The sequence below is a fragment of the Andrographis paniculata genome, unplaced genomic scaffold, assembly GCF_009805555.1.
Source record: "Andrographis paniculata isolate CXL003 unplaced genomic scaffold, ASM980555v1 Contig70END, whole genome shotgun sequence".
NCBI classification, from domain to species: Eukaryota; Viridiplantae; Streptophyta; class Magnoliopsida; order Lamiales; family Acanthaceae; genus Andrographis; species Andrographis paniculata.
Genome location: NW_026137607.1, coordinates 1,643,508 through 1,653,635, shown reverse-complemented (window position 1 = coordinate 1,653,635; position 10,128 = coordinate 1,643,508).

Sequence of the window (10,128 nt, the reverse complement as noted above, 5' to 3'; positions counted from 1 at the left end):
TATACCGATAAATTATATTTATTAATATTTTAATATATATTTAAATTAAAGCATAAAAATATAAATATAGATTAAAAAAAAAAACAATATTATTTGTATGTAGTGCTTTTATAGAAAAATATTGTATGTAATATTTATTATTTCATGCAGATGATGATGGCAAGAGACATGTTCAAGAAACATCCGTCAGGGTCTAAAAGAGGATTCCAGTTTGATCACGTTTTCGAAATTATGAATAATTTAGAAAAGTTTAAAGACCATAACGAACCTAGAAATTTACATAAAAGTTCTCGGCAAAATTTCGCAAGTCACATGTCATTGTCGGAGGAGAACGCTACATTTGAATCTTCTGAACTTTTGGCATTTACTACGAATTTATTTAATGAAAATGTTGAAGGTGAATCATTTCGTTTCAATGATGAGTTTAGCGACTCTTCTCACGAACGACCAATAGGTGTGAAAAAATCAAAGTTCAAAAGAAAAATGATGAAGTGTGGGCGGCTGACTTTGCGAAGTTGGATAAGCACAATGCAGAACTTCGGGAAATGATGAAGAACAGTGCTTCTGATAGAAAAAAATATTTTATGCTTGAAGAAAAAAAAATAGAAATCACACAAGCCAAAAGATAAATAAAATTATGTGAGTCGACTTGAGTACTATCACTAATTCTACTGCTTATGCTTATTATAAACATGAGCAAGATAAAATTATGCGCAAAAGGATGGGAAATCCACCGGAAGATGCTTGTCGGGTTTTAGCCAATATTTCAATGATTTGGATGAGAATCCAAACGATTTAGATGATGAATAGATATTGCATGTTTAATTCAATATTATTTTCTAAGTTTCTTTAAGTAATTTTGAATAATATTGTACACATAATTTTATATTGTATTCTTAAGTTTATCTTTTATTTAATATTATGATATTTTTTATAATTAATGTTATATTTTATTTATAAATATTATAATAGTTTAAATTTAATATAGATAATTTTATAATTATTTTACCATAATCAATTAATTATAAATTTTAATAAATATTAAATAAATAAATAATTTACTATAAATATTAATTACAAAATTATAATAAAAAATAATAAAATTAAAAGTAACAAAAATAAAATAAAATATATAAAATATAAGCTTAAAACAAACTAAAAATAAAATAAAATATAAAAATATAAACAAAATAAAAAAAATTTATTTTGTTGATGATATTTAAAAAATTAAAAATTAAATAAATATAAAAAAATAGATAACTACATAAATAAATAGATTATTAAAAAAATAGATAACTTTATAAATAAATAGATAATTGTATTAAAAAAAAAAATGCACCCGCCGATTCCAGCGGGTGAATTCTACAAAACTGCAGGGTGGGTTGTAGCAGTAATTTTCTCCCCACCCTGCAAAAAAATAGAGAAAATCTCCTCGGTTGGAGATGGTCTTAGAAGGTTTTGGGGAAATTTGAGTTTGAATTTAATTTTTATTTGAATTTTGAAGTGAGTTTGAATTTATGTGTTTCTTTTGTATTTAGGTTTGGAATGAGTTTGGAGAGTTTTGATGTGTATTGATTTGATGGTAATAAATATAATAATATAAATGTGTATTAATATGTATAATTTGATTATAAATTTATATTATACATACATATATATTTCTAAATTTATATTTATTTGTATTATAATAAATTTTATTCTCTAAAAAATGACATATATATTGTATATATTTTATTAAATTATAATTATTATAATTTTTTATATTTATAATTTTAAAAAAAAAAACAAGAAAAAAACAGAGCAGACTGCGTCTGTCCCCGCAAATCGGCTCCAGCCCAAAACTTGGCTGAGAAATACAACTATATATTTTATCATCTTAAAATATTTGTTCGTCCGCCTCTTAAGGTCATATTTATTTTTTGTGTCATTGTACTTAACATTAAAAATATTTTTATATTTGTATAATTTTTTTTTATGCAAATGTCATTTTATTAGTATTATAAGACATTAATAGAAGTATTTTTAAAATCCAAAAAAGTCATTAAAATGTCAATTGAATACACCCCCTTAATAAGGTAGAATCTCTATTATTATTATTATTATTATTATTATTATTATTATTATTATTATATTTTTCAACTGAATTATCTGTTTTACCGAATAAAATTCTTTTATCTCTATTGAATCATACTTTTGTATTTTTACAATTTTCTCTTCTACTCTCAGTGTTTGGTATACATATGATGTCACCAAAATAGAAATAATCTCCTTTATTTTTTATTTTTTTCCAGTGGTGACAAAGAATTGACAATTAAAAATTAAATCATTTTTTATTATTTGATTTTATTTTTCTCTATATAAATAAATGTAAAAATTGATAATTGAGAGTACATTCATTCTAATCTTTTTTCCTTTCATTTCTATGTTTAAGAGCGATAAATAAAAAATCAAGAAATAAAAATAATATATTTTTCAAATTTTATTTTTCTTCTTAAATTCAAATAAACAAGATAAATAAAAATATTTTCGTTTTTCTACTCTTATTTCACTTATGGATCGTTTGGTACAAATAATAAAATAGTAAAAAATGATGAAAAAATTTGAAATTGTAAAGAAAATGAATTTAAATGAAAATTATGGCCCGATTTTATGTTTCAATGAATAATTATAAAAGCAATTTTTATTAAAAAATAAAATAAAATAAAATAAATTGTGTGAATATAATGAAATTGAAGGTGTTTTTAAAATGTTAAAATTATTAAATAGGACATAGCAATATAAATATATTTTTTTTATAGAACTTTTCTAATTTATTTTAAAATTTTATAAATTATATTTAAAAAAATTTAAATTATATATACTGATTGAATATATATTTATTCAATTTTATGTATACATTATATTTGTATTTTTTTATTTTTTATAAAAATAAACATTGAAAAAAATATAAATAAAATTTAATCTATAAATTATTTTAACTTTATAAATTATATTTTAAAATATTAAATATTCTACTATATTATTAAAATTTATATTTTCAAATTTTGATATTTTAAATTCTATATTTTAAATTTAATTAAAATAAAAAATATATAAATTAATAATTAAATTACGGTTATATTTAAATTTAAATTTTATATAAATGAATTATTTTTATTTTTACTTTATCTTATTATTATTTTTATTAAAATTGTAATTTAGATAATAAAATTGTTTCTATTTTTTTCAAAAGCACCGGTTAAGATACTTTTCAAAAAAACACTTTTGAAATCTAAAAACTACTTCTAATCTTGAGAAGAAGTCAATAAATGTTTTTTTTCTTAAGAAGTAGAAGACAATTCAAAAACCGGTTAATTCTTTTGTCTAATAAAATAGATACTTTAGTTGAGAAAAAAAATGTAGCTAGCTACCTGAATTGATCGATAAAGAATAAATGATTAATCGGACAATAGATAGTTTTAAAGAGTGAGAATCTATGATAAATATTTTTGGTAACTTTTTTTTATTTAAATAATGAATTAGATACGATATTTGTAAGATAAAAAAAATTAGTTAATTTTTTTAAAAAGTGGTAATAATTAAATACTAAATTAAATATGATGTTTTGTAAATTGAAATAATATAATTTTAAAAAAGATAAAAATTGAATAGTAAAAAAAAATATAAATAAATATAAATATATTGCATAAATTATTTTTCTGTATGTGACAAAGAAATAAAGTTAAAAAATAAAAATTTTCTCTATGGTTTATTGTCTGACTCAAGGAAAAAATGACGTTATTTTTATTTTGTATCCTCATTTCTCTATATTTGCTAAAAGAGAAATGAAGTTATTACTATTTTCTATCAGATATTTATGTTTTTACTATTTTTTAATTTTATTTCTCTATTACATACAAAGAAAAGCAGATAATTGAAAGTAAGAAGTTTACTAACTAAAATTCTCATATTTATTTGTTAAAATATTTTTTATTCTATTACCGTTTTATTATTAATCATTTTTTTACTCTTAATACTTCTTTGTTATATTTTTCAAATAAATTCTCTACTTTTAATTTCTAGCTCTATGTTAAATTTTTTTTTTTTTTTTTATCTACAATTACATTCTTCACTATCATTTTGCTTTCTGCAATTGATAATAAGAAAATATTAATTGATAAAAAAATCATAGATAAAATATTATTAGAATTATTAAACAAAATTCATTCCTTAGATAAATACAATCAAATGAAAATAAAATACTTTAACATCTTAAATAAGCAAATAAATATAAATAAAAACTAACTATCTCATGGAATCATCTATATATATTTTGGTCCTACTAATTTTCTTTTCTTTTACGAAGGAGACCAAATTTGTGTTTATTCACGGTGCTTGTTGATGTTTTTCAATTAAATATACATAACACATAGTAAACACATGTATTAAAAAATTGAAAAATATTTGCTCTGTGTAGTAAGCACAAGTATGAAAGATTGAAAATTTTGAACAAAATTTTGTTCAATCCTGTTAATATAAAATACGGAATAGATCGAAAAGTTTATTAACGAAAAATGAGTAAAAACTCAAATATTATACTAGTTTTGGTTAGACTCAGCCCCTAACCACTCAAAACAGTAAATCGACACACAAAATGCACCTAACTAGCGACTACACACTTTAAACCGGCCCGAAACATACAACTCACGCAAAAATCAACCCCCTCAAGAACATACAAGGCGAAACAAATAAAAATACAAACGCCTAAAGGTTGAACGAGCCCTTTGCGGCTACGAACAACAACCAATGGGTGAAACACCACGCCAAAGAACCTCCACAAGTTACAGGAGGGAGGCGCCACCAAGAACCGACGTGAAACCGCCGGAAAAAGTCACCGGAAAGGCAAACAGAGAGGTCGAGAGGGAGAGATGGGAGAGCTAGAGAGGGAAAGCCTGTATAGAGAGAGAACGTGAGTGAATTATGTGAGACAACCCTCTCTCTCTATATATCTAGATTCAAGCCAATAAGCAACGAACGGACTAGATATAGATCCACAATTGGACGGCCAAGATCAAGACTAGGCAAAAGACGCGGATCCAAGGCGGATCGGGTTGTGGGTCGCGGGTCCAGGTCCGGGTCGTAGATCCAGGCGGTTCTGGGTGGCAGGTGCGGGTCGTGGGTCGGGGCCAGGTATAAAGTGGGCTGCATAGTAGGTGTGTGTATCTTATATTGGGGTGGATTTAATTGGATCAAAAAATCCAACAAATCCTAATACAATTATCCATGAATTAAAACAGACAAAAAATAAGCAAATAATGAAAAAATATAAAGAAAATTTGAAGTGAAAACGGAAAGAATATCCAACAAGAGCAATGTCGAACCTGCAACTGTGGAAGAGTGATACGTAGCTGTGTAGATTGATGCATGAGGGGTCAGATTGCGGCGAAAAGTGAGGCGTAGCCTTTAGAAGAGTGAGTAAAGAGCGATGCAGGGAATAAATTTATAATTGAATGCGTAAGTTTATGAGAGATAAAAATGTTTGCGACGTGAGAATGAGAGAGAAATATTTGATCTCTCAATTTATAATTCTCTACATTTCTTTGGGGGTTAAGAGATAAATCAAAATAGAGAAAAAGAAAAGATTTAGGGCGTGTTTGGCAATTAGCTGATAGCTGTTAGCTGATTCAATTAGCTGATAGTTGTTTAGCTGATTCAATTAGCTGGTTTGACTAGCTGATTCGATTGGCTGTTTGTATTAAAATATTTGGTAAAACAACTGTTTGATATTAGTTGTTTATACGTAAAATGACAATTGAGGACATTTCTATTTTATGTTTATTTCTAATATATTCAAATGTTCCTTTGAGTTTAGAATACTTAAAAAAATTTGTTATTAGTTATTGAAAATTGTAAAAATGTTATAAAAGTATTTATTTTTATTACATATATATTTAAAAAAATAATATATTTTTATTAAAATATATAAATAGTTTTTTCTAGTAAAATATAAAATAATAAATTTTTTGTATACATATTTATTATGTTAGTTGTCGATTAGTTCATTATATTTATAATTTTCAATAAAGTTAATTTATTTAATTTATTTTTAGTATAAAATTTATATAATGTAATTTTAGTATAAAAATAAATTATTAATATTTATATTTTTCTATTTTATGTTGATTTTAATAAATTTATATATTTTATAATTAAAATAATTTTTATATAAAAATTAATTATTTTAAATTTATAAAAGTAAAATTATATTATAATAAAATATTCTAATATAATTAATAAATAATCAAAATATATTTATTTGTGTAAACTGAATAATAAATTTTTAAGGGCATATAAGGAATAAAAAATTTTTTTTACAGAAAAAACCATTTCAAAACACTGGGTAAGTTAGCTTTTCAGAAATTAGCTTTTTGGATCCAAAAAGCTAATTTACCAAACACCTAAATTAGCATTTTGACTGGTCAAACAGCTAAAAGTTGTTCAATAAACTAAAAGTTCTTCAAAAAGCTATTTGTCAAACACCCCCTTAGAGAGCGACTATTAGTCGTTAGTTTTTAGCTAATAGTTTATTCTATTAATTATTATTTGTTACTTGATTTTATTAGCTAATTTGACTAACTGATGTATTACTTGTGCTAAAGTGTTTGATAAATTTTTTTATACTAACTGTTATACGTAAAATAACAATTAAGGACATTTTATATATTTTCAAAATTATTTAGTTACATCATTTCGGTGCATAAGATTTTTTTAAAAAAATTTGATTATTAGTTATTGCAAATTATGAAAATATTATTAAAATATTTGATTTTGTTGTCTTTCAGTAATATTGTTTTAAAAATATATATATATTCTTAATAAAAAAATATGAGTTTTTTTTTTTCATTAAAAATAGTGTAAAATATAAAAAGAAAAAATTATTCATATATGTATTTTTAACTAATTTAATTTTTATTAAATCTATAATTTTAAATAAATTAATTTTAATATTTTCATCTTTAACAAAAAATTTATGTCATAAGAATTACTCTTTCGGTCCCGAATCTCTTTTTTTTTTTTTGTCTATCCCATAAAAGATGAATTTTTTTTTTGGTAAATTTATTCATCTTAAACATATATAACAAATATAAATCAATTCAATTAAATTTCTAATCTCTTATACACGTGAGATTCACTCAAAATTTATTTATTTATATCACACTTTAATTAAAAAAAATATTTTTATCTATATTTGAAACTCTTTATTTTTTATAAAATTAGTTTTAATTTTTTTTTTGAAAATTAATATACAAAACTAGGAATGACAATGGATCTGAGTAGAATAGAGACCCAATCCGGACCCGACCCATTTATTTGAGATCAAGTCCATTTATTTGGGTGTCGGATCTGGGTCCGGATCGTGTATTGTATATCTTATCGTGTCCGGATCGGGTCTCGGGTCCAAGGGTGGACCCTATCCAAATATGGACCCGATTAATATATTACTAATATATTCATTATATATTAGAAAAGATTAATTTTTAATAATATAAATTATATTAAAAATATGTTTTTATTTTAATTAATTTATTTTTTATTATCCTATTATAATATTTTTGAATAAAATACAAAAATTTTAATATACATCGGGTCCGGGTTCGAATTCGGATCCAATTTTAAGTTAAATTTTAAAAATTATAAAAAAAAGTTTTGAGTCCATCGGGTATTGGTTGGATCGGATCCGAGTATGGTCAAATTCCGATATAATTGGATCCAATTTGAGTCTTGGATTCAACAATATGCATTCAAATCGGGTTTTGGATCCGGGTGGACCCGACCCATACCCGACGCATTGCCATCCCTATACAAAACCACTAAGCAAGAGCCTAAGGCTCAACCTTCACAAAACTTTCAATATCCATCCGCCAACTAAGATTATTCAAATCGGTGGGTTTCTGTCACCGATGTTAGATTAAAAAATAAAAAAATAATAAAAAATCAAACTTTTTCACAGCTAGAGTGGAGCGCGGGCTTCCTCTATGGCACTTGTGTAAAACCGTAACATTGGTATTATTTTTGCAATAGGTTCTAATTGGCAAAAAAAAAAAATATTTCTTTTTAATTATCTTTTATACACTTTATTTTTATTATATATATTTATTAATAATTTTTTAAATTTTTATATTTGATAAAATTTTATTATTTACAAAATGATACCAATATTGATATATTTTTGTTTAATAAAATTTTAATTAAATATAATCAATTAATAATAATAACAATTTAATTTTGTAATTATCTTATAAATTATTCATTAAATTGCACAAATAATTAAAATATATATAATTACTAATATGTAATTGAAATTTAGAAAAAAAATAGAAAATAATATAAATTACAACATCGGATGTAAAATACATCATAATAATATTAAAATCGACAAATATAACAATATACATAATGACCTAGAAAATAAAATACTAAAATCAATAAACATAACAACATACATAATAACCTAGATAATAGAATATTAAAAGCAATAAATATAACAATATAGATAATGAAATAGTTAATTAAACAATTCGTTGAATAATTTGGTCTTCAACCTTTCTCGTCCGCATCCAAATTTTCACTTCTTGCCAACAATATATTAAATGTTTCAAACTTTTTTGCTTGGATAAGACCAATCATCTTCTTCTTTTTTTCTTCTCTCGTATAAGCAATACGACTCAAATGTTACTTTTGCATTTTGATCTTTCATCTCTTAAAAATCCTCATAAAAACATATTTTGAATCTTGCTTTTGTACCCATTTTTCCTTATTTTTGCAAAGCTTTGACACGAGGGGACAAATAAGATGTGATTCATCAAAAGTGTCGTATTGGAGGATTTGAACCTAATGAATATCCACCAGCTTCTTTGATTTTGGTTCTCTTCGAACTACCACTACTATCATGAGACGCTCTACCAACAATATTAGTGGCACAACAATTTGTATATCATTTTAGTTCATGCTACAACACACGCCATGCATGCTCATATATGAAAGACTTACCACAATCGACACAATATATTTCGTATGTCTTGTTTAAGACATTATAATTAGATTGCCCAGTCTTTTTTCTTTGGTCAGTTTGCTCATAACAACCAACAAATTTTGAAACAGTTCTACTATTTTTTTGCCAACGATTTTTACACTGATTCGCGTACCTGTATCAAACTTGTTTTCCATATAGTATTCAAATATCTTTTTTTTTTTTTATCAATGTTTGTAATGACATTCTTGCTTGTGTTAAGCCGAGAAGAAGTAAATCTTCTTCATGACTCCATTTTTTTTTTCATCTCTCTAGTTAGAGTACGATTTGCACATCGTAAGCTTGTGTGCAATTTTTAAGAATGCTTTCTGGATGTGCATTTCGCATTAAACCAGGTGGTGGAGGATACGGTGAAACTCCAAATGCTTTAAATTTTGGCGGATAGAAATTTGGTGGAAATAAAGAGTAGGGTGAACTATAGAAATTTGGAAGTGTTTGATAATTGAAAGTGAGACTTTGATTTGACGAGTTTTGTGAAGATTCTTGATTTCCAAACATATTCATAAAACTCGAAAACATAAAAGGATGTTAAGGATTTGAGGAGTTTTGAGAATTTTGATTCATGATTGAAAGCAAGGTATGAAAAAATAAAAAAGTTAGAGTTGATATGTTACCATAAGAATAGAACACTCATATTTATAATACAAATAATTATACCATCAATTGAATTTTCACATCACACCAACTTTTATCATTGAAATTTCACATCACATTAATTTTATTGTACTAGTTTATTACACAATTCTTATATTTATCACTGTGGTATCAAATCAATAATATTTAATTTTTTAATTTAAAGACACATAAATACAAAAAATTGTACCATAAATTGAATTTTCACATTACATTAATTTCATTGAATTGATTATTGTATTAGTTTCTTACACAATTCTTATATTTATTATTGTATTATCAAATTAATAATATTTAATTTTTTTTATTTAAAGACACATAAATACAAAAAATTGTACCATAAAATTGAATTTTTACATGACATTAATTTTATTGAATTAATTATTGTACCAGTTTCTTACACCATTCTTATATTTATCATTGTA